The 23,260-nt window shown below is 37.7% G+C and overlaps 1 protein-coding gene across 2 annotated transcripts in view; it reads right to left on the bottom strand.

Annotated features, from left to right (window-relative positions):
- The window catches only part of TNFSF4 (TNF superfamily member 4), a 190,943-nt gene extending 168,556 nt beyond the window's left edge, over positions 1 to 22,387 (bottom strand). For both annotated transcript variants that reach the window (XM_069065563.1, XM_069065566.1), the window contains exon 1: positions 22,225 to 22,387. The gene's annotated coding sequence lies outside the window, so the exon portion shown is untranslated. The remainder of the gene's footprint in view (positions 1 to 22,224) is intronic.
- Between the last annotated feature and the right edge of the window lie 873 nt (positions 22,388 to 23,260).

Below are 23,260 nucleotides of genomic sequence, written 5' to 3'. Positions count from 1 at the left end.
TTGGTCATTGCACAATGTTGCTGTTACTATGTACAATGTTCTCCAGGTTCTGCTCACTTCACTCGGCATCAGTTCATGTAAGTCTTTCCAGGTTTTTCTGAAATTCCTCTGCTCATCATTTCTTATAGAACAACAGTATTCCACTATTCATATGCCACAATTTGTTCAGCCATTCCCCAATAAATGGACATCCCCTCAATTTCCAATTCTTTGCCACCACAAAAAAGTTGCTATAAATATTTTTTGTACATGTGGGTCCTTTTCCCTTTATGTAGATGTATATTTTAAAATCTATTATTCTACATGTAGCAGTGTACATGCATACTACATGGGATATGTTGTTCATGAGAACAGACCCCAAAATATGATATAGTTTTAGAAAGAAATTTACTAGGTCATTTGGTAGAGGAGCAGAGTGAGCCAGAAAGGAGGTATGGCTCCCTCTCATCCAGGCTCTAGAAGGTTTACATTATATAAGATTTAGACAAGGGTGCCCACATATGGACTACATGTACATTGTTTAGCAATTTTACTAAGAAAGCAACTTGACAGAAACACAAGCTTAGGCAGACTGATCACAAGTCCTGAGGATGGTAAACCAAAACAAGAATGATTTGAGGGAACCCAAAATATCTCAGAGCCATCTCTAGCATTCCTAGAGAATTACTGGGGTCAGGCAATATTCTGGATGTAAACAACCTTTAACCTCATAAAGTTGGATTTAAACAGCATAATAATTTCCCAAACAATATAATAAATCTACTTTCCTACAGATACATAGATTAATACGGGTATGTATTACTCAATACATAAATTAGATTTATACACAGCATGGGAAGCACCTAGGTCATAAGCAAATCCTTGGTACCTCATAACTACAGAGCAAAGTTTCATATCATAAGGCTAAAAATGCAAATCATATATGCAAGCATATTGTACAAAGCCTTCCATTCTGGGCTATAAACAAAGTACACATTCTGCTAATGGGCACCATCTGACCCCATGTGTAAATTCTTCACCCATTACTCTGGAAGCATCAGATGTTAGCCTGGTCACAGGCCAGATTGTTCTATTACTCCACAGTTTCAGTATCTTCACACTCATCCATGTGCTGTCCTAATCCAGGGCCTGCAGATGGCTGAGGCTGAATGCCGCTGCCTCTGGCAGCCCCTATTCCCTTTGAGCCCCCACAAATGTAATAGGAGCCATGAAAGGGGGAGCATCAGCATTCAGCCCTCCCACATCCCCATCACCAGCCAGGACACTTTCTTCATCGTGATATCACCTAAGTGATGCCCTGGTTATGACTCCCCATCTATCCTCCATCTCCCAAGATCCCAAAGCACAGATCAATATCAGAGGAAAGGGAAGCTAGGGAGAATAAGACATGTACCCTATCTTTGAGGTAAACATATTTTAGAGGATTCAAAAAAAGGATGCCTAGAGTCCATAGACTGAAGTCTTACAGAGAATCCAAGACAGATGGGAAACTCTCCAATGCAAGATTCCAAAGACACAGAGAGAAGCATGACATCTTCTGATGAGTAGAAAAAGGGGAGTTGTTTGGGGAAACCAATGTGGAGGCACAAAGAACTTATCAACCTCGTCATATTTTTAAAAGATATATATAGAAGATAGAAACAAGGGGTGGTGTTGATAGATGAGCATAAATTTTAATAGTGTCAGGACTATTAAAGGTAAAAATGAATAGGGCCTAATAATAAAAGATAACAAAAAGGAATTTTTTTTTAATTGTTCTAAGGAAAAACAAGAAGCTGGAAGCACTTTGGGGGACATCTAGTCACAGAATCTAGAATTTCTGGGAAAAAGACCCTAGCAGAAGTCTAGCCCAAACCATCCAAGAAAAGAATCCCAATTCTAATACCCTCAACAAGTAATTGTCAATACTCTGCCTGAAGACCTCAAAGGTAGGGGAAGCCCACTCCACTTTTGGACAGCTATCATTGTTAGGAAGCTTTTCCTGCTATTTAGGTACACTGTCTTCTTTATCATTTTCACCCAATGGTCCTGCCCTCTAAAGTCAAACACAAGAAGCCTGATGCCTGGCTGCTCCCAAACATGTGTCCAGGGCCATATCCAGTCATCCTGTATATATATATATATATATATATCTTGCCACTGGATTCAGATGACTCCAGGGGAGAAAGTGCAGCTGGTGACTTTGCACAACCCTCCCTCACTTAAATCCAATTCACTCACATGTTGTGGCATCACCTCCTTGATGTCATGGTCCTCTTCTAGAATGAGGAACAGAGTCCCTCTTTCACATGACAATCTTCCAAATACTTTAAGATAGTTATCACATAAATTGCCCAAGGGCACACAGGAAGTAAGTGGCAAAATCAGGATTTGAACTTTGGTTTTCTGCCCTTAAATTCAACTCACTTTCCAGTGGACAGTTAATCTGTAAGCAAAGATCAATGAATTTGATTCCAATTCCTGACATAATTATAGAAATGTATAATCAATGGGATGGTAAGAGAATATCTAGGGGAAAAAAATGCTGATCCCAAGAAATCAGAATAAGTTAAAGAACAGGTCATGCCAAACTAACTAAATGTAATTTTTTCCCAAAGGGTTATTAGATGTGTAGGTAAGAAAAATGCTATAGGTATAGTTTGCCTAGATTTTACCAAAATATTTGACATTTTCCCATGCTACCCTTTCAGAAAAGTAAAGAGATAGACTAGACAGTATTAGATGGGTAGATTCATTACTGATTAAGAGATTCAGTGTTGATTTAGAAAAGTAGAAGACCACAGAGATATGCATTTGTCCCTGTGCTGCATAACATTTTGATCAAGGGCTTGGATAAATGTATTTATGCCACAGTTGCCACATTTAGAAATGACACAAAACTAAGAGGGATGAAAGAGTCAGGATCCCAAAAAATCTCAACACTTACCAAATTTAATAAAATGAAATTTTAATGTGGATAAATGTCAGATCCCACACTTGGTGACAGGGAAGATCAAGACAAACTCAGAAGAAGACACTGATTTTTCAAACCAGTTACAAGCGGTCTCAAGGAAATTATCCCTGACATCCTAGAAACAGAGGGTCAAATAGAAATTGAAAAAAATCTACTGACCACCTCCTGAAAGAGATCTCAAAATGAAGATTCCACAGGAATAATATTATAAACAAATTCCAGAACTCCCAGGTCAAGGAGATAATATTGCAAGCAGCCAGAAAGAAATGATTCAAACATCATGGAGCCACAGGCAGAATCACACAAGATTGAACAGCTTCCACTTGAAATGAATGGAGGGTTTGGAATATGACATTCCCAATGCCAAAGAAGCTAGGATTACAACAAAAATAACCTACTCAGCAAAACTAAACATAGTACTTCGGGGGGGGGTCCGGTGGGGACATATATTCAGTGAAAAAGGATTTTCAAGCATTCATGAGAAAATTTGACTTTTAAATACAAGACTCAAAAGGACCATTAAAAAGGTAAACATGAAAGAGAAACCATAAGGGATACAAGAAAGCTAAACTGTTTACATTCCTATATGGGAAGATGACACTTGTATCTCCTAAGAAATTTATAATTATCAGGGCAGTTAGAAGGAGTATACATAAACACAGGACACAGGTATGAGTTAAATATAATGGGATGATTTCAAAAAATAAAAGGGATGAGAAAAAGGGATCCACTGGGAGAAGGGGGAAAGGAAAGGAATAAGGGGAAAATTTTCTCACATGAAAGAAGCACAAAAGGAAGAGCTTAATACAATAAAATGCATATAATGCAATAAAAATTACATTCAATAAAGGGCTGTGGAAGCATAGATTAAAAATTAATTGGCAACTAAATAATCTAATCCTAAAGAATGAGTAGATCAAAGAACAAATAATAGAAACAATCTACAACTTCATTAAAGAGAATGACAACAATGAGACAACATACCAAAATTAATGGGATGCAGCCAAAGCATTACTTAGAAGAAAATTTAAATGTCTAAATGCTTACACCAATAAAATGAAGAACATATTAATGAACTGGGCATGCAATTAGAAAACTAGAAAAAAACAAATAAAAATCTCCAATTAAACACCAAACTAGAAATCCTGAAAATCAAAGGGGAGATCAATAAAACTAAAAGAAAAATATTGAGCTAATAAAGAAAAGTCTGAACTAATTTTATTTTTTTAATTGATAAACCATTGGGTAATTTGATTTTTTAAAAGAAAGTAGAAAAACCAAATTACCAGTATAAAAAAATTTTTAAGGTGAATTCATCATCAATAAAGAAGAAATTAAAACTATTAAGAGCTATTTTGTCCAATTATATGCCAATAAAGCTGACAACTTCAGTGAAATGGGTAAATATTTCCAAAGATATAAATTGCAAAATTAGCAAAAGAGGAAATAGAATTCTTAAATAACCATATCTTAGAAAAAGAAATCAAACAAGCCACAAATGAGCTCCAAAGAAAAATTCCCTAGGACCAGATGGATTCACAAGTGAATCATACCAAACATTTAAAGAACACTGAATTTCAATACCATATAAACTATTTGGAAAAATAGGCAAAGAAGGAATCATACCAAATTCCTTTTGTGACCCAAATATGATGCTGATACTTAAATCAAGAAGAACAAAAACAGAAAAAGACTATAGAGCAATTTCCTTAATGAATCTTGATGCAGCATTTTAAAATAAAATACTATCAAGGATATCCTAGCAATATATCACAAAGATCATGCACTGTAACAAGGTGGGATGTAGAGCAGGACTGGTTTGATATCAAGAAAACTATCAGCGTGATTGATCATATCAATAACAAAAACAAGAATCATGATTATTTCAATAGATACAGAAAAGGCTTTTGATAAAAATATATCACTCATTCCTATTAAAAATGCTAAAAGGAATAAAAATAAAATGGAACTTTCCTTAAAATGATAAGTAGTATCTGTCTGAAATCATCAGCAAGCATTATCTGTAACAGGGATAAGTTAGAAGCTTCCCCAATAAGATCAGGGTGAAGCAAGGGTGCACATTATAACTATTTTTATTAAATATTGAGAAGAAAATGAAATTGAAGGAATTAGAATAGTCAGTGAAGGAAAAACCTATCACTCTTTTCAAATGATATAATAGTATACTTAGAGAATCCTAAACAATCAACTAAAAAACTAGTTGAAATGATTAACAACTTCAGTAAAGTTTCAGGGACATAAAATAAACCCACACAAATCATCAGCATTTCTATATATTAACAACAAAGGCCAGCAGAAAGAAATAAAAAGAGAAATTCCATTTAAAATAACTGCAGACAATATAAAATACTTGGGAGTCTACCTGCCAAGACAAACCCAGGAACTACATGAACACAATTACAAAACACTTTTCAAACAAATAAAATCAGAACAATTGGAGTTATAGTAATTGCTCATGAATAGACTGAGCCAATATAATAAAAATGGCAATTCTATCTAAATAAATTTACTAAATAGTGTCATATCGAACTACCAAAAAAAATATTTCATGGAGCCTGAAAAAAGAAAATCAAAATTCAAGCGAATAAATGGGGGAAAAAATGTGAAGGAAAGTGGCTTAGCAGTACAACATCTCAAACTGTATTACAAAGCAATAATCCTCAGAACAATCTGGTACTGGCTAAGAAACAGAGTAGTAGGAGGTGGCTAGGTGGCGAAGTGAATAGACCACCAGCCCTGGAGTCAGGAGGACCTGAGTTCAAATCCAACCTCAGACACTTAACACCAAAAAAAACTAGCTTGTGACCTTGGGCAAGTCACTTAACCCCAATTACCCTACCTTCCCCTCTCCAATAAAAAGAAAAAAAAGAAATAGAGTAGTATATCAGTAGATCAGTGAAATAGGTTTGGTACACAATACACAGTTGTCCATGACCATAGTAAGCTAATGTTTGAGAAATCCAAAGATCTAAGCTTTGTGGACAAGAACTCACTACTATACAAAAATTGTTGAGAAAACTAAGAAAGCAGTTTGGCAGAAACTAGGTGTAGATCATCATTTCACATCATATACCAAAATAAGGAGAAAATGGGTGCACTATATAGGCATAAGGGCTGATATCATAAGCAAATTAGGGAAGCATTTAGGGGAAATTTTTACCTTCCAGATCTATGAATAAGGGAAGAATTTATGAATAAACAAGAGGTAGAGAGCTTCATGGAATGTAAAATAGATAATTTTGATTACATTAAATTTAAAAAGTTTTTAAACTGGTCTAACCACTCTGGAGAGCAATTTGAAACTATTCCCAAAGTACTATAATACTTTGCATACCCTTTGACCCTACAATGTCACTATTATGTCTATCTCCTGAAAAGATCAAAGGAAAAGGCAAAGGACCTAGAAGTACAAAAATATTTATAGTAACTTTTAGTGGCAGCAAAGAATTTGAAACAGAGGATGTCCATCATTTAAGGAAAGGTTAAACAAGCTGTGTTATACAATTAAGATGGAATACTTTCGTGCTTTAAGAAAGGATGATTTCATAAAAACCTGGGAAGACATATGGACTGTTGCAAAGTAAAGTGAGATGAACCAGGAGAATGTTGCATGCAGTAATAGCAATATCGTACAATGATTAACTGTGAATGACGGCTATTCTGAGAAATACAATGATCCAAGATAATTCTGAAGAACTTAGAATGAAAAATGTTATGCACCTGCAGAAAAAAGAACTAACAAAGTCTGAATGCAGATTGAAGCATCCTTTTTTACTTTATTTTTCTGTTTCTTTTTTTTAATCAGTGTTTTCTCTTACAATATGGCTAATATGGAAATGTGTTTTGCATGACTTTATATGTATAATCTATATAAAATTACTTTTGTTCTCAGGGTGGGATGGAAGATGAAGAAAAGGAGAGAATTTTAAACTCATAATGTTCAAAAACAAATGTTTTTTTAAATATAATTGAGAAAAATAAAATAACTTTTAAAAAATTAACAAAAAGAGCTACCTGTTCAAAGATTTTTATAGCAACATTACTTATAATCAAAAAAGCAAACCATCATGTACAACAATGGCTAAACAAGTCTGGGCACACTAAAGAAATGGAATACAATATAATGCAATTAACTCTATAAGGCCAACTAAGATTGACAAGTATAAAGGATATACAAAAATCTGTAAAGACTTTTACAAACTAATGCAAAATGGAGAAAGCAGAACAGAGTATGTAGTCTGACAATTTAAAAGTAAGAATAGATCGTGTCAACTATTTACCCAAGGTATGGTCCAAAGAAATAAACAGAATCAGTTTCCCCCTTAACCAAAGGTTTGTCCAAAGAACAAACAGAATGAGGTTTCCCTTACTAAAGGTTTGACCAAGCAACAAACAGAATCAGGCTATATGCGTGCTATAATGTGCTTATTTATTCTCATTAAGCTAGAGAATCATGAACACACAGAGTCAGAAAATAATTCTGAACTCAGAGGTAAGCAAGGTGAAGGAGACTCTTTATCCACTTAGAGCAATCCCAACTCAGGATTCCTGTGTCAACCAAAATTATACTCTCCATATATATTTACCATTATATGAGGAAGGAATATTCTTAATACTATAGATGCATAAATACAGTAAGATAGGAGAAATGTCACAGTGTCTATTAAAATTATAGCTCTTGAATGCCTGTGCTTCTTCTATCATTAACATGACTTATCATAACATGGCATAACATGTGTCCATAAAATACCAAGATAAGAGAAGTCCCATTATTCAAAATAGTGACAAGTTCAAGGTCCCTAGTCCTTGGCAGTCATAAACAGAAGAATGCTCCTGATCAGCTTCATCCAACCTTATAGTTGCTGACACAGGAAGGAGCATTTTGGGCTCACACAGAGAGAAGAGCAAAGCATGTCTATTTTGCCAGAGCATGCAAGGTATTATGGCAGATTTGGCTGAGAGTAGTCCAAAAATACCTTTCTCCTGATTGGTCAATCGAGATTTTAGGCCTTTCTCAGGTGATGGGGGCTCAAAATGGTTCACAATAGGAATGAACTGATAGAGAATGCTAATGGAGACATAAAGGGAATGATCAAAGAATTATGTCATTTGTATGCATTGAAATCGAATTATTTATTATAAATAATTTCAGCAAAGTTTAATTAGCCATATTGATATTTTGTATTATGTTTCTAATCCCTTTTATAGTTGCAGAATTTTTTCCTTGCCCTTACATATGATAGTTCCCATTAAATACAACCTGGTGTTCATGTCCACCTTTTCAATAACAACACTGAGTTAAGAGGAGGTAGTATACATCACAGTGGACAAAATATTGGATTTGGAGTCCATGGCCCCGGGTTCAAATCCTAGCTTTGCTACTTGATACCTGCCTGGTCTTAGGCTTCACTTCACTTATCTGAGCCTCAGTTTCCTCATCAGTAAAACAAGGGTATTGTATTATATGTCTTCTCAGGTCCCTTCCAGCTCTTAGTCAGTAAGACTTTTATTTAGTTTCTGGTACACTATTTCCCTAAAATCCTTTTATTTTACACTATATTCTGATTTTCTTTCCACTTGTTATATCTAGGTACATTATTTTTTAGCCCCCATTAAACATGAGAAGCAACATGGTTTGGGAGATAGACTGCTTGAATTTAGGTTCAGGGAGACCTAGATTCCAGTCCCAGCTCCCACACCTACCACTTGGGTGACATTAAGTCACTTCATTTCCCTGAGCCTCAGATAGCTCTCACTAAGTCGAAACCCAATACATATGGATTAAAATCTGCCTCGACAGAGACAATTTCCATGTCAACAAAATATTACGTCATTGACATGTGGACACAATAAATGCCATGTTTACTCAAGTTCTTCTTCAACAATGCCTCATTATGTTGTGGATGTGACTCAGGTTCTTAAAGACTGCCAGTGGAATGCCAGGTCTCAGCTTGTAGTAAACTTTTCTATGTACACCTGAAAAATAAAATAGTACAGGAAATATCTTTTCCAAGATCATAATATATGAGCATAAGGTCTAACAACCAGAGGAGAAATAAGGTTTTGAATCAGGATGCCCATATCTAGTGATGTACTGGGAGGCAGAGAGTTAGGGATGGGGAGGGAAAGCACTTCTGCCATTCTTTCCACCAATGACCAACTAAATATATGATCCTATTACCCTGTGATCACCACAACTGGCCTCAGCCACGGTCACTGTGGCACTCCTGTTCTGGGGCACTCATTCTAACCTCTCAGTTCCCATAAGACCAAGGGGCTGCCTTCCTCCCTCCTTCGCAATGCAATTGCACTTTCTGTATAGCTCTTTCTTCTATACTACTATTCCATAATATATGCATGCAGACATATACATACAGACATACTTACATGTCACATAATAGAATTTGCCCTAGGTGAAGTTTCATATACTCACAAATCTGCACATAATAACAGAAAAAAAAAGTTGTAAGCTAAAAACTACTAAATCATCTCCATAATTTCAGTAGAATACACTCACCAAACAGCCTTCTTTTAAATATCAGGCTTTATCAGAGTCCCTGTGAAAACACCTTGAAGGTATACAGCTTCTCACTGACAGGCATTCATAAACTACCTATTGGATTGGCATAGAAAACTGCCCTTAAGGAAGGAATATTTTGGATTTTTCTGGTCTGTTAAAATTGACCTTTGCCTGTTTGATTTCTTTAGCTACTTTGGAGGATGAAATTACTTGGCATATATACATACCCACAAACACACACACACAATAACTTCAATGCAATAAGTGTCCATGACAGTAGATAGAGAGGAATTTAGAGAGGAGAAATCTTAGCAAGATAACAAGGAGAAATGGACAAGCCAAACCAGGGATGGGGAACCTGGGACCTCAAGGCCACTTGTGGCCTTCTAGGTTCTCAAGTGCAGCCCTTTGGCTGAATCCAAACTTCAATTGTTCTGTGAAATTTAGATTCAATTGTCAAAGGGAACCAAAATGGGAAAGCATAACACAGTATTTAGGTAAAGGTCAAAGGATGAAGAAACAAAAGTAATTTTTTTATTGATGTATACCAGGGGTGGGGAACCTCTGTGACCCTCTAGGTCCTCAAGTATGGCCCTTTGACAAAATCCAAACTTCATAGAACAAATCCCCTTAATAAAAGGATTTGTTCTGTAAAACTTGAAGTCAGTCAAAAGGCCATACCCAAGGACCTAGAAGTATACATTGTATACTATTATCCACCTTGACAGAAATAGGAAATAGATGACAGAAATAGAGTTTCAGAAACAAATCATTAGCTTACCACAGAGGTATGACATAGTGGTGGGTAACTTCAATTATCCAGACTACTGCAATTCTGTGTGTGTGTGTGTATGTGTGTTTCAGTCTCTGCCAAATGCAGAATATCTAAAAAATTATTTTCAGCAAGGAACCCAACAAGAGAAATCTATTCTGGATCTGACTCTCATTTAAAGAGAAGAAGTAGTTTTGGGGATGGATATGATCAGGACCTGAGGTAGGGGGAATAACCACTCCTTCCAAGAGTTTGTGATAGAGAAACAGAGGAAATCTGGGCATAATCCAATATGGATGCTTAGATAGGGAGAACACAGATGTCAAAGAATTCAGAGGAAAGGTAGGTAGGATCCCATAGACTAAAATGTTATAAAATCAGCCTATAAGAAATGGGAAATGCTCAAGAATGAATGAAGAAGACATGGAGGGAAATCATTCCAGTTTGGAGGGAAAATGGGATTTATCTAAAGAGAGAAGTGTGGATGTACATGGAACTTACCAATCAACTTAGAGCTTTACAAAACATATACAGAAGATGAAGAAGGCCAGGTAAGAGAAGATAAATATAGTGTGGAACAGACCTGTAAAAACACAGTCAGGAATGTTGAGAATGAGGTTCACACTAGTGTAACAGGCTAAGGATTACAAGAAGGGCTTTGTAAAAGATAATAAGAGAAAGGGAGGGATCAAAGAATCACCTTCACTTGGGGTGACTGGCATAATGATAACTGACAACAAAGAGAAGCCAAAACTGCTCAATTTTTATTTTGTTTCTATTTTCTCTGCTAAGGAGAATGGTCACTCTGAAACTTAAAATAGAAATGACTTAACAGGGAGTTGGCACCCCAGATAAGTCAAAAGATTAAGTATTATAGCTAACTCTTAATGACTCAATCACCTGACCCAATTAAACTGCATCTTTAGACTGAAAGAACTGGAAAATACAACTACTGAGTCATTGTCAGTGCTATTTGAAAAATCATGGGAAACAGAAATACCACAAGATTAAAGAAGGGCAAATGTTGGTCCAATATTCAAAAAGCATGGAGGCAACTGGGACAATGGGGAAACCATCAACTCTAGATCAAAGACTGTTGTTGAGTCATGTCCAACTCTTTGTGAGCTCATTGGGGTTTTCTTGGCAAAGATACTGGAGTGGTTTGACATTTCCTTCTACAGCTCATTTTACAGATAAAGTAGCTGAGAAAACTTACTTGGCCAGGGTCACATAACCAGTTAAGTGTCTGAGGCCAAATCTGAACTCAGGGAGATGAGTCTTTCTGACTCCAGGCCCAGCACTCTATCAACTGTGCTGCCTACTGTCCTGGAGTCAGAGGACCCGAATTCAAATCCCACCTCTGTCACTTGCTACCCAGGTAACCTTGCCCAAATCACCTCTGCTACTTTATCATTCCCCATCTGGCTGCACTCTTCTGGAATTCATCAATGCTCTATGGAATCTCATCATCCTACAAGAAGAGCACATCAGCCCTGAAACTCATACCTCACTACCCCCTGCCCCTGGGATCCCTCCCTCCTTCTGACTAGAGAGGGTGAAGGGGAAAGAATGGTGAGCTCCTCCCAGCTCACCCATTTAAGGATAAGAAGAGCACCTAGGATGGTCATCAAGAGCACCTAGGATGGTCATCTCCTCCTCCTTTGCCACCTGGCAAATTAAGAAGTTGCATACCTTGTATGAGGTTGTTTTTCCTACCTCCTTTTCCTCATATCCCACCTACTTCTATCCAAATTCATCCTACTTCCCTTCAAATCCCACCTACTTTCTCTTAAATCCATCCCAAGAGATTAAGCAACTTTTTCCCTGTGTCTCCAGCCTGGCAAATGGAATTTAGCAAACTGATCATTTTTATGTCACATAATTGACACTTTACACAAAGCTTTGCTAAAATACAGGGGAAATTATATCCATTGGATTTTCTTCTTTTACAATAGAGCTCATATTTGAGAGTTTTGTCCTTTAGAAGATACCTTTTAGCTTTAAATCTACAAATCTATTATCTGTATAATATAAGCAGTGATAGACTGGTAAATGTTTTAACAATCAGATTTCAGGGGGGGGCGAAATATATGCATGATACACTTATAAACTTAATATGTATCATTAACATTTTCTCTGATGCTTTCTTAAGTTTAGAAAATCAACAATCATTTAAGCTCTGACTTATATTAGTTAGCAATTTCTGAGATGTAAATATTCACACTGAAAATTTAACAACTGGCTCTCACAAGTTTGGAGTTGTCACCAGCATACCTTGAATAAGAATTGTGTCATCTTTCCCACAAAATGAAACTTCACATTTAGAAATAGAGTCAAATCTCAATGAAAGGATCATCGATTTAGAGCTGGAAGAAAACTTAGAGGATCATCTGGTTCCTCATTTCACAGATGAGGAAAGTGAGACCCAAAAAATTAGGTTGACTTGCCCAAGGTTGCATAGTTAGGAAGTTACAGAGGAAGGATTTCAAGCTCAAAAAGATGAGTCTTCCTGACTCCAGACCCAGTACTCTATCCACCTAGCTGCCCCATGAGTTGCATGGTATCAAGGGCCAGTCTCTGAGCTGGTCCATACATGGGAAGACTCTGATTCAGGGTTTCTCCCGAGCCAGTTCCCTGTGAAGGCTATATTATGTCTTAAGATTGGCTCACCATCTCTTCCTGACTTGCAGGAGCTTAGGATGTGATAACCGAGCAGTGACCCAGACATAGATACATGCAAGGGAACAAGGACATTAAAACATATAGATATGTGTAAATGAACAAGGACATCAAACATTTTCTCATGGGAACCTAAGAGATAATTGCTTTATATTTATTATATAAACCCTGCCCTTGGATCAATAAATTGAAACTGCTATGTCAGATTCTCACCTGGCTTGTGTCCATCATTCCACATTTCTCAGTTCTGCCTGTGCCCATTTTGATGCAGGCATCAGAATAGGAAGTGGTTTAAAATATGTCATTAAAGACATTTAAAATGTAAGTTCCTTGAGGGCAAGAATGTATCTTTTAATTAAGTTTTTGTACCCTCGTGGCTGATGGAATACTATTGTGTTATAAGAAATAACAAGCAGGATGATTTCAGAAAAATCTGGGAAGTCTTATATGAACTGATACAAAGTGAAATGAGCAGAGTCAAAAGAACATTGTACACAGTAACTGAAATACCACAAAAGACTTAGCTACTCTGATCAAGACAACGATCCAAGACAATTAAAAAGGACCCATGATGAAAAAATGTTATCCATATCCAGAGAGAGATCTAATAAACTCTGAGCGTAGACTGAAGCATGCTTTTTTTAAATTTCTTTAATTTTCTTATTTTTGAATGTGTTTTCTTTTTCAATATGACTAATATGGAAATGTTTTGCGTGGCATCATATTTATAATTAGTATCATATTCCTTGCCTTCTCAAAGGTTGGGAGAAGAGTAGAAGGGAGGGAGAGAATTTGAAACTCAACCTTTTAAAAAATAAATGTTAATTTTTAAAATATAATTGGGAAATATTTAATGAAATAAAAATACATTTTTTTAAAAAAAAAAGGTTTTGTATCCCTAGTATCTAACACAATTATTTACACATTCTAGGTGATTAATAAATGTTATCAAATTGGACCAAATATATAACTGGAAAAAGAAGTGGTCAATTCACGTAAGAAAAAAATGGAGCAACAAATGGTTAGCAGAGGTGGTATGTTGGTATCCCCAAGATGTCAAAAGAAAGAGAGTAAGGTCTCCAGCATGTTAAGTAGACTTTCTGTGGAGAATGTATGGGAGAATCTGAACAAGAGTTATACAGAAGGAAAGAATGGACAGGGGTTGCAATCTGATTTAAGCACTCTTAGTCTTTCCTGATGCATGTGGAGTTCTGGGGCTGATTGTAAGTGTTGGAGTCCTAGTTCTTCTCTAGCACCAGAGTGCAGGTGCCCTTCATTGCCCCTGAGGCACTTCTTACAGTAGCCACTCCAGATCTCTGGTTCTTGAAGTGGTACAAGACCCTCAAAAAGTATGGGACACAGGGCAATCACCCCAATTTACATCAGCCTAGGGGATGGTTCTGCTCTGCTCCTTTTACTGCTATTCTGCCAATTTTGTGATACTAATGAGAGGGCTGAGCTAGGAATAAGGTAAAGACCGAATAAAAAGACATAAGTAGACATCTCTCTCATATGTCAATAAGTGTGCGTGTTCCAAAGTCACATAGAAATTGTTTGGGCCTACTATATCAATAGAAAGAGTGCTGAATTAAGAGTCCAAGACCTGGGTTCAAATTCTGACTCTGCCACTTACTATGTGACCTCAGGCAAGTCACCTCTCTGCTAACCCTTACCTTACAGGGTAAGGACCACAGGACCTTTCCATGTGACTTACAACTGAAACCTCCTTATATTTTGTCTGTCCAATAAGAATGGGAAGTCCTGGGGCAGCCAGGTAGCACAGCGAGTAAGAGCACCGGCTCCAGTGTTGAGAAGACCTGGAGATTGAATCCCGGGCTCAGACACTTAGCACCCACCCAGAAACACCTGGCCGTGTAACCTTGAGCAAGTTACTTAACCCCAATTGCTTAGGGGCGGCCAGGTGGCTCAGCGAGTAAGAGCACTGGCTCCAGTGTCAGGATGTCCTGGATCAAATCTGGGCTCAAATACTCAGCACCACACCCAGAAATAACTGGCCATGTAACCTTGAGCAAGTTACTTAACCCCAATTGCTTTAAAAAAAAAAAAAAAGAATGGGAAGTCCTTACAACCAGGGACTATCCTGCTTTTCTCTTTGTATCCCCAGCACTTTGCTAAATGGTTTTTCATTCATTCATTCATTGATTTTTTTGGGCCTAAGTTTCCTCAAGTGAACAATGACAAAGTTATACTAACTGACCTTGAAGGTCCCTTCCACCTCTAAATCTATAAGACTTGTGATTACTCGGCATTACCTGCCCACTCTTCACCTTCATAGGTGGGAATAGTTGAAGGTTACCCAACATGGGCTCCACAAGGCCCTTCACAATTCTCTCATTGTTCCTCTTTTCCTTTGGATATTACAAGAGGCAGAAGGTACAGGGGAAAGAGTGCTGCACTGAGAGTCAGGAGACCCTTATTTCAGCCAGACTCCGCCACCTCTGTGATCCTGGACAGTTAATAGCTAACATTTACATTACACCTATGTGCCAAGTACCATGCCAAGCACTTTACAATTACCTCATTTGATCCTCACTACAATAGGTAAATGCTATTATCATCCCTTTTTACAGTAGAGGAAACTGAGGCAGAGAGGCTAAGCAACTTGCTTAAGGTCACACTGAGGCCAAATCTGAACTCAGGTCTTCCTGATTCCAGACTCAGCACTCTATCCACTGCCCTAAGAGTGTTGTTGTTCACTCCTATCTGACTATTTGTGACCCCATTTAAGATTTTCTTGGCAAATATACTGGAGTGGTTTGCCATTTTTTTCTCCAGCTCATTTTTATAGATGAGGAAACTGAGGTAAATAGGGTTAAGTGACTTGCTCAAGGTCACACAGCTAGTAAGTGTCTAAGGCTGGATTTGAACTCAGAAAGATGAGTCTTCCTGACTCCAAGCCCAGTGCTCTGTGCACTATGGAGCCACCTAGCTGCTCCTAAGAGTAGGTGATCTCTAAGGTTCCTTCAGCTTTAGGGTCCAATGAATGTTTTAGAGCCATCTATACATGTATTTTTCTAAATATGGCAACTATAAATCTAGTATGGGAAAATGTCCATTTAAATGGCTCTAATTTGCATTAGAAGCATCAGTTGCTAAAAACTAGTAGAAAAGTGCCTAGATTGTATTCACAAATAGATGCTGAAGCCTTGCCAGCAGAGTCTTTCCCCAGGTGATAATTCATATCATGTCATCATATCTTGGCTCAGTCCTCCACTTCTCCTGAGACACACCTGGCAAAAATTCCAACTCCCAAAGGCCTAAGGTAACTTTAGCAATTGCCAGTGAAAGCTTCCTGTAAGACTTAAAAAGCATACCCCAGAGAGGAGTAAGTTACAGCCTTTTCAACACAAGTAATTAAGTGCATCTCTGGAGATATTAACTCTCAAACTCAACATGTTCAGAACAGAGCATGTCATTTTTCTCCTCCGAACCCCCTTCTCTTACTAATTTCCTTATTCGCACCAACCTTCCAGGTTCACAACCTTGGCATCCCTCTTGACTCCTCCCTCTCACCCCACATAATTCACATAATTGAATCCCTTTGCCAAATATCATTGTTTCTATCTTCATGGCTTTCATATTTCTCCTTCTATCCACCCACAGAGCTACCAAACCAAGTATAGGTCGTCATGATCTTTCACATGGATTATGTATAATAGTCTTCTAACTTCCCATTGCCTCAAATCTTGACCCACTCTAATGCATCCTTCTCTACCCAGCTGCCAAAATGATTTTCCAAAACTGAGGGTTTTATCCTATCACACACTATTAGTAAGTACGCTAGCACACCCAGGAGTTTTTTTTAACAAACAGTTACTCACAGTCTCAACCAGGAAATCAAAAGATCCTTCTCATGAGCAAGCCCTCAAAGCAAAATGCCAACCTCACAGATCATGTAACCAACATTCAGCTCTTGATTGACTCTGAGCCAGAAGGCACAAAACCTACTTGACTCAGCACAGCTGTGAATTATCAGAGTTCAAAGACAATTAATCCTTTAGAAGTTTACAATTTAGCCTGAGCCTAGAAAACTGAACTCCAGAAGAAAAAAAAATCCTACTTTGTGTCCCAATTTTCGAGCATGTGGGCATACACACACACACACACACACACACACACAATGATAATCATTAAATATCATATTTTTGGTCAAAGTCAAATTAATCATACAGACTGCTTTGCTTTGCTTTAAAAATGCCTTTTTTCGGGGCGGCCAGGTAGCACAGCGAGTAAGAGCACCGACTCCAGTGTTGGGATGACCTGGGGATCAAATCCGGGCTCAGATACTTAGCACCACACCCAGAAATAACTGGCCGAGTAACCTTGAGCAAGTTACTTAACCCCGATTGCTTTAAAATAAATAAATAAATAAAAGAAAATTCCTTCTGGGGCAGCTAGGTGGCACAGCGAGTAGAGCACCGGCCCAGGAATCAGAAGGACCTGTGTTCAAATCCAGTCTCAGACACTTGACACACTGACTAGCTGTGTGACCCTGGGCAAGTCATTTAACAATTGCCCTGCCTCCCGCCCCTCTAAAAAGACCAAAAAAAAAAATTCCTTTCTCATACAATGATTAAACATTTATGGAGATCATAAATTTGTGTGATACAGCCACCCTGAATTGGGATGGTTCTAAAGTGTATTTAAGCTTTCTGAATCTTTTGTTCAACAGTTAGAACTCAGCTTCTAACTCCTTGTTCAAGTCTGCTAGTCTTAAGGGAATAAATGCTGTAACTGTATATCACCTAGACTATTGTTTCCTTTAACCAAACTTTTTAAAGATTGACAACACACACCTCTACTCCATCAGTTCTGGTGGCTCCCAATTACCTCCAGGATCAAACACAAATTCTTCTGTTTAACATTTTAAATCCTTCGTAAATTGGTTCCTTCCTATATTTTCAGACTTCTTACACTTTAGTACATTACACTATTACCAAGCTACTTTTTTTTCTCTGAATTCTCATAGCTCTAAAATTCTCTCATAGAATATATAGTTTAACACTTGTTTGATAGTTGTTTCATCTAGTCTCATTTAATCAATGAAAATATAAGCTCCTTGAGGTCAGGGACCATTATTGATGCATCCTTTGTAATCCCTTTATAAATATTCAGAAAATAACTCTAACTTAGATATAGGTATGCTCCAAAAATTTATTTATTTAAGTCAGTTGTTGAAATTTAGAATTTTTATAGGAGTATGTAACAGGCAAGAGCAGAAGTAGTTAACACCTTGTTTCAGTTCAAGTTTCTTTTGAGCCTTGTATCAAGTCTGTTAAGAAACAGAATATGTGAACCCCACAACTTGTGAACCCTAGAACTTATGAACTCCTACAATAGGACAGGGAGGAGCTAATGACCATATATAAGGAGAATTTCCAGGCTAGAGATGGCAGAACTGAGAAGAGCACTCTTGTGGTGGCAGAGTCAAGAAGGAGAAAACTTGTGGTATACAGAACTCTGTCTGCTCTGTCTTTGTTGATGTTTGTTTGTGATACTTTGTTCAGAAGCCCTGGGACCTTACTGGAAGCCCTGAGAGAGGATTTTCTGCTTATCTGTTTACAGAAGTCCTGGAGGAGGAATTCTGAGGTCCTGGGACTGTACTAATGATTTGTGTTGAGTTCTCAGACCTTTTTTGTGGATCTGTGTTTATTTCTATGCTGATGATTCGTGTTGACCTCTTGGACCTTGTTTGTGGGTCCCTGTTAATTTCATAGGCAGATAATGAATTGATGATGGTGCCGGCAATGTGTACGAATGCTGTTGTGGTTCTGTTAAGCTTTGTCTTCCCAGGAACAGAAATTGTGAAGGATTTGAGGTGGACTGGACACTGTGAGCTTCAATATGGAACAGAATCTGGACAAAGAATTGGACAAGGAACTGGGAGCTGCCTGCCTTTGAACCCAGGTGACAATTGTGTAGATTTGGGCAGGAGCTGGGACCATGGACAGGAACCATGGAAGCTGAGAGCCAGCCTTGACTCTAGCTGAAAGAAGACTTTACTTGGATACTATGTACTGACTGAGAAGATTGTGATTTACTTTGACCTAGGGGTGGAGAACTTTGACTTTTACACTTTGTGACTAAAGTAAGGATTTTGTGATTGACTAAATGAATGTACTTTATGTGACCACTTTGGTGAAAATTATGTGGCCATTTTAGTAATAACTTGTTGAGTTGTGACATTGTGAATGCTGTATTTGATTTTCTGTGATAAGTTGTAACATTGTGAATGCTGTATTTTGATTTTCTGTGAATGTTTTGCTCTGATTTGTTATTGAATAAATAGAGAGCTCACTATACTATGTAATCAGAACCTTGAAAGTTGTTCACAGCAGCAGTCCTCTGGAAAGCTGCTCATGTGTGGCTTTACAGAGTATTGTTAAATAGTGTATAGGGGTTAGCTTCCCAAGCCATCCTATAAAAAATTCTATTTTACTCCCTTATCATGATGAGAGGCAGTGTGATGGAATAGATAAAGAATGAGTTTTTCAGTCAGATCTGGGTCTAAATCCTTCCTTTGACAAATCCTGGCTGTGTAATCCTGGAAAAAAAAAATAACTTAAACTCTTAATGCCCCAAGAAACTCTCATAGTTTATAGAATGATTGCTGATCTTCCCTAATAGAGGAAATTACCTTACCTGTAGAGTTCTTTATACTAAAGAAAACACATGTTCTGTCCATCACTAACATTTATCTAATGCTTTAAAATAAAAAAAAAATACTTTCCCAGAATATTATACAGTTATAATACTAGTAACTAAAGAAAATAAATAGTGCTTGATATGGACCTAGCATCCTAGATACACATTTCCCTTCAATTCTTTCTCATGTACAGCCTGTAGATTTGAGTGGTTTGGGAATGACCTCTCACTATTCCCCCAAAGAAATGGGATGACACTCAGCAGCAGATATGGGGAGACAACTAGAGGCAAATTTCTGCTTAAAATGTTTATATGAGCTCAGTTTTTCCAAGAAACACCCCAGCACAGATTGAAATGGCAATTAAATAATGCCCAGTGATCAAGAAGACCAAAGAGATATCTCAGTAAGAACATCCAGTCCAGGACAATGCAGGAAGACATCCAGAAGCCTAAGGTACTGGAAAGTACATGCACCTGGTGAGATAGAAACCATCATTAGCCCTGGTAAATAGGATCTTAAGTGAACAGGATTTCTTCCCTGGCCTGTTGTTGTAACAATAGGGGACAGAGCTAAACCCCTACCAGGTCACTGCACAGGGAGACAGTCAAGCAATGAATGCATGTTTCAGGGCTCTCCAAAAGATCCAAAGGACCAGTGGTCCCATTGGAGCCACAGAAGAAGACAAAGCCAAATCGAGTGTCATACCTAAGCTGCCCTCCAGGAACCCTCCAGAAGGCCTGAGACAGTAGCAAGAGCTTCAACACCCAGCTGGGATCTACCAAGGCCAGCCTTAGAAATGGAGCCAATTCCCAGTTTGGGATTGTTCGGGGAGACACAGATCTGGTCATGGTCCGCACCTGTGTTGTAGAAACCAGAATTGGGCCTGAGTTCATTGCCTACTCCCAGATATTCCATCTAGAACTATAGTAGCAGCAGTACCCAGACTACAGAAGGGATGGGATGAAGTAGGGCCTATTCACCACATCTAAGAGTTTAGGAGAGAAGCATATTCCAGTCCTGGCACAAAGTCTCAGTTTAGACACTGAGGATGAGGATATAAGTAAACAGAAGAAAATGCCAAACACAATGAAGGAATAATTTGGGTTAGGGGATGTCCGAGAGATAAATCTAGAAAAGAACAAGTACACTAAGTACAAATAGAGTCTCAGAAGAAAAGAAAAAAAAAAAAGAATGGTTTGGCCACAAGGAAATAAAACAAGAGATTTTTGAAAATTAAGTTAGAGCTCATGAGGGAAAAAATTAGGAGAATAAATAACTTACAATAGAAGGTAGAAAACTTTACTCACTCAAGTAGTGGGCTTCCTGAAGAAAACAAAATGGAGTAAACAGAATTCAATGATCCCATGAAGCAACAAGAACTATTAGAACAATCAAGAAATTGAAAATTCAGAATGTCCAAGGTATCTACCATTACAAACAATTCACCTCTATGTATTCAAAAGTTCTACTTCTCCTCTGCCCAGCAGCTAAAAACTATTTTGGTCCTTTGAGGGGCCCATGTGAGGACTTACAATTTCAAATCTGTTGAATATCCAAGAAGCCCAACCCTACCAAGTTCAGCCCAGTTCACTCCCTATATTTGAAAGTGTCTGCAAAGATTGGCTTTAAGCTTTTTCTAATTTAAATATTTTCCCTAAGAAGATATCTCACATGTTCAGTCAGTTGCTGTATCCTAGTAATTCTACCTCTACTAAATTTTTCACATCTATTCTCTCCTTTCTGGAGAGAACGGCCACCATCCTAGTTCAAACTGTATCTCATGCCTCCACTGGTTCAAGAACCTTTGAATCCTCTATGCCTTAAGCCTCTTCTCTCTTCAATTCTCCAGATAATTGCCAAAGTGATTTTCCTAAAGCACAGTCCCCTAGTCAATAAACTTCAGCACCTCCCTCCAGATTATCTTATATTTATTGGTATATGTTCTGCATATACTTACATATGCGATCATCTTCCCAAATAAAATAAAAGTTTTTTAAGGACAAGGACTGCTTCATTTTTGTCTTTCTAATCCTAGTGTCTAGGATAGTGTCTGGCACATAGCAAGCATTTAACAAATGCATGTGGATTGATGGACCTAGAAAGCAGGTTAAAGAGATGTCATTTAAGATTTATCAGACTGACTGAAAACTGAGACCAAACAAAAAACTTGTATACTATAGTTCAAGAAATCATAAAAAGAAAACTCTTATCCAAAAGGCAAGGTGAATATAGAAGGAATCCTCTTGTCACCTTCTGAAAGAAACCCCAAATTGAAACAACCAGGAAGCTCATAACCAAAATCCAGAGCTTCTAAGTCAAAGAAAAGTAAATATCACAAGCAGTCAGAGAGTTCAAGTATAGGAAACCATTTAAGTATAAAGGAAAGGGGATTTTGGAATAAGACATCCCAAAAGGTATAAGATAAAGGCTAACAACTAAGAATAATTTGCCCTGAAAAAATAAGTGTAACCCAGGAGAAGAATGGAGTATTTGACTTTGAAGTATTCCTAATGAAAAACTGGAACTGGGTAGAATCTTTGAAATGGGAAGACAGTTGACAATTGTTGTTTGTCCTTTGAAGAGGACCAGTGACATCACAAGTAATGTCTTACCTTGACCGTAAATTGGATTTAGTGTCTTTGATGCCTGACCAAGCTCTAAGTGTTCCACAGAGCCTGCTTCAGTCAGCTTCATGGCCATTGGAACAAATTGTTCTCATCCACCCATTCTGCCAGGAAAAGTCATCATTTGCTTGGGAAAGACATTCCCCTAACTCATAGATCTCAAACCTGTTGGTTATGCTCAACCTGCTTTAAGCTTACCTGCCAAGACATGTATTTACAGCTTCTTGGAGCCACAGATAAAGTTGAATGAAACAGGTGGACACCAAAAGTGGATAAGCAGCCCTTAAATGGGCTTGGTAAGCCCCCACACCAGAGGTGTCAGTCCTCCTGAACCCTTCCCCCCCCACCCCACAAAGCTGACAATAGAAACTTAGTAAAGTAAATAAATTTGAACTGGAAGGTACTACATGATGATTAAGTGTTTATATACTAATAGAAATAGAAGAGATAAGTATCCCTTCAGAATTTCACATCCCAGTATCCCAAGTGTCACAGAGGAAATAAAAAAAAAAAAATATGGCCTTAGGAGTGGATTTGCTCTGCTTTGTTCTGCTGCATTTAAGAGGAGGAGCTTAAAAGGGAGGGGGCCAGTAAGAGAATGAAGTAGAAACTTACTATTTCTCATACCTGAGGAATACCAAAAGAATATACCAACATAGAAGGAATATGACAGTCATGAGCATATACTGAGCTTCACTATTATCTGAAGTTGGCAAAGAAGTGTTTAGCATGTGCACATGCAAAGACTTTGGCACGAACACACATTAAATTCAACAGGGAAACAGGGAAGTCAGGAAAAGGGGTGAGTCAAATGAAAAACCCAAGAGATAAAATTTCTGGGTAATTAATAATCAATTTATTAAGTAGCCTAGCAAATAATCGATACATTGAGGTCAGTGGTCTCTCTCTTTAACCAAAGACCCACATGGAGGTGGTTGAATATTTAAATACTTTTAGAAAAGGGGGGTGTCGCTAAGAGTAAAAATCAGTTCTGACTGATTAACAATTAATGAAGCTACCAGCA

Source organism: Petaurus breviceps, unplaced genomic scaffold, assembly GCF_028583685.1.
Source record: "Petaurus breviceps papuanus isolate PSGF00001 unplaced genomic scaffold, PetGlider_PUasm1.0 90692, whole genome shotgun sequence".
Taxonomy (NCBI): domain Eukaryota; kingdom Metazoa; phylum Chordata; class Mammalia; order Diprotodontia; family Petauridae; genus Petaurus; species Petaurus breviceps.
The sequence above is the reverse complement of the archived record's forward strand: the minus strand, read 5'-3'. Positions and strand labels throughout refer to the sequence as shown.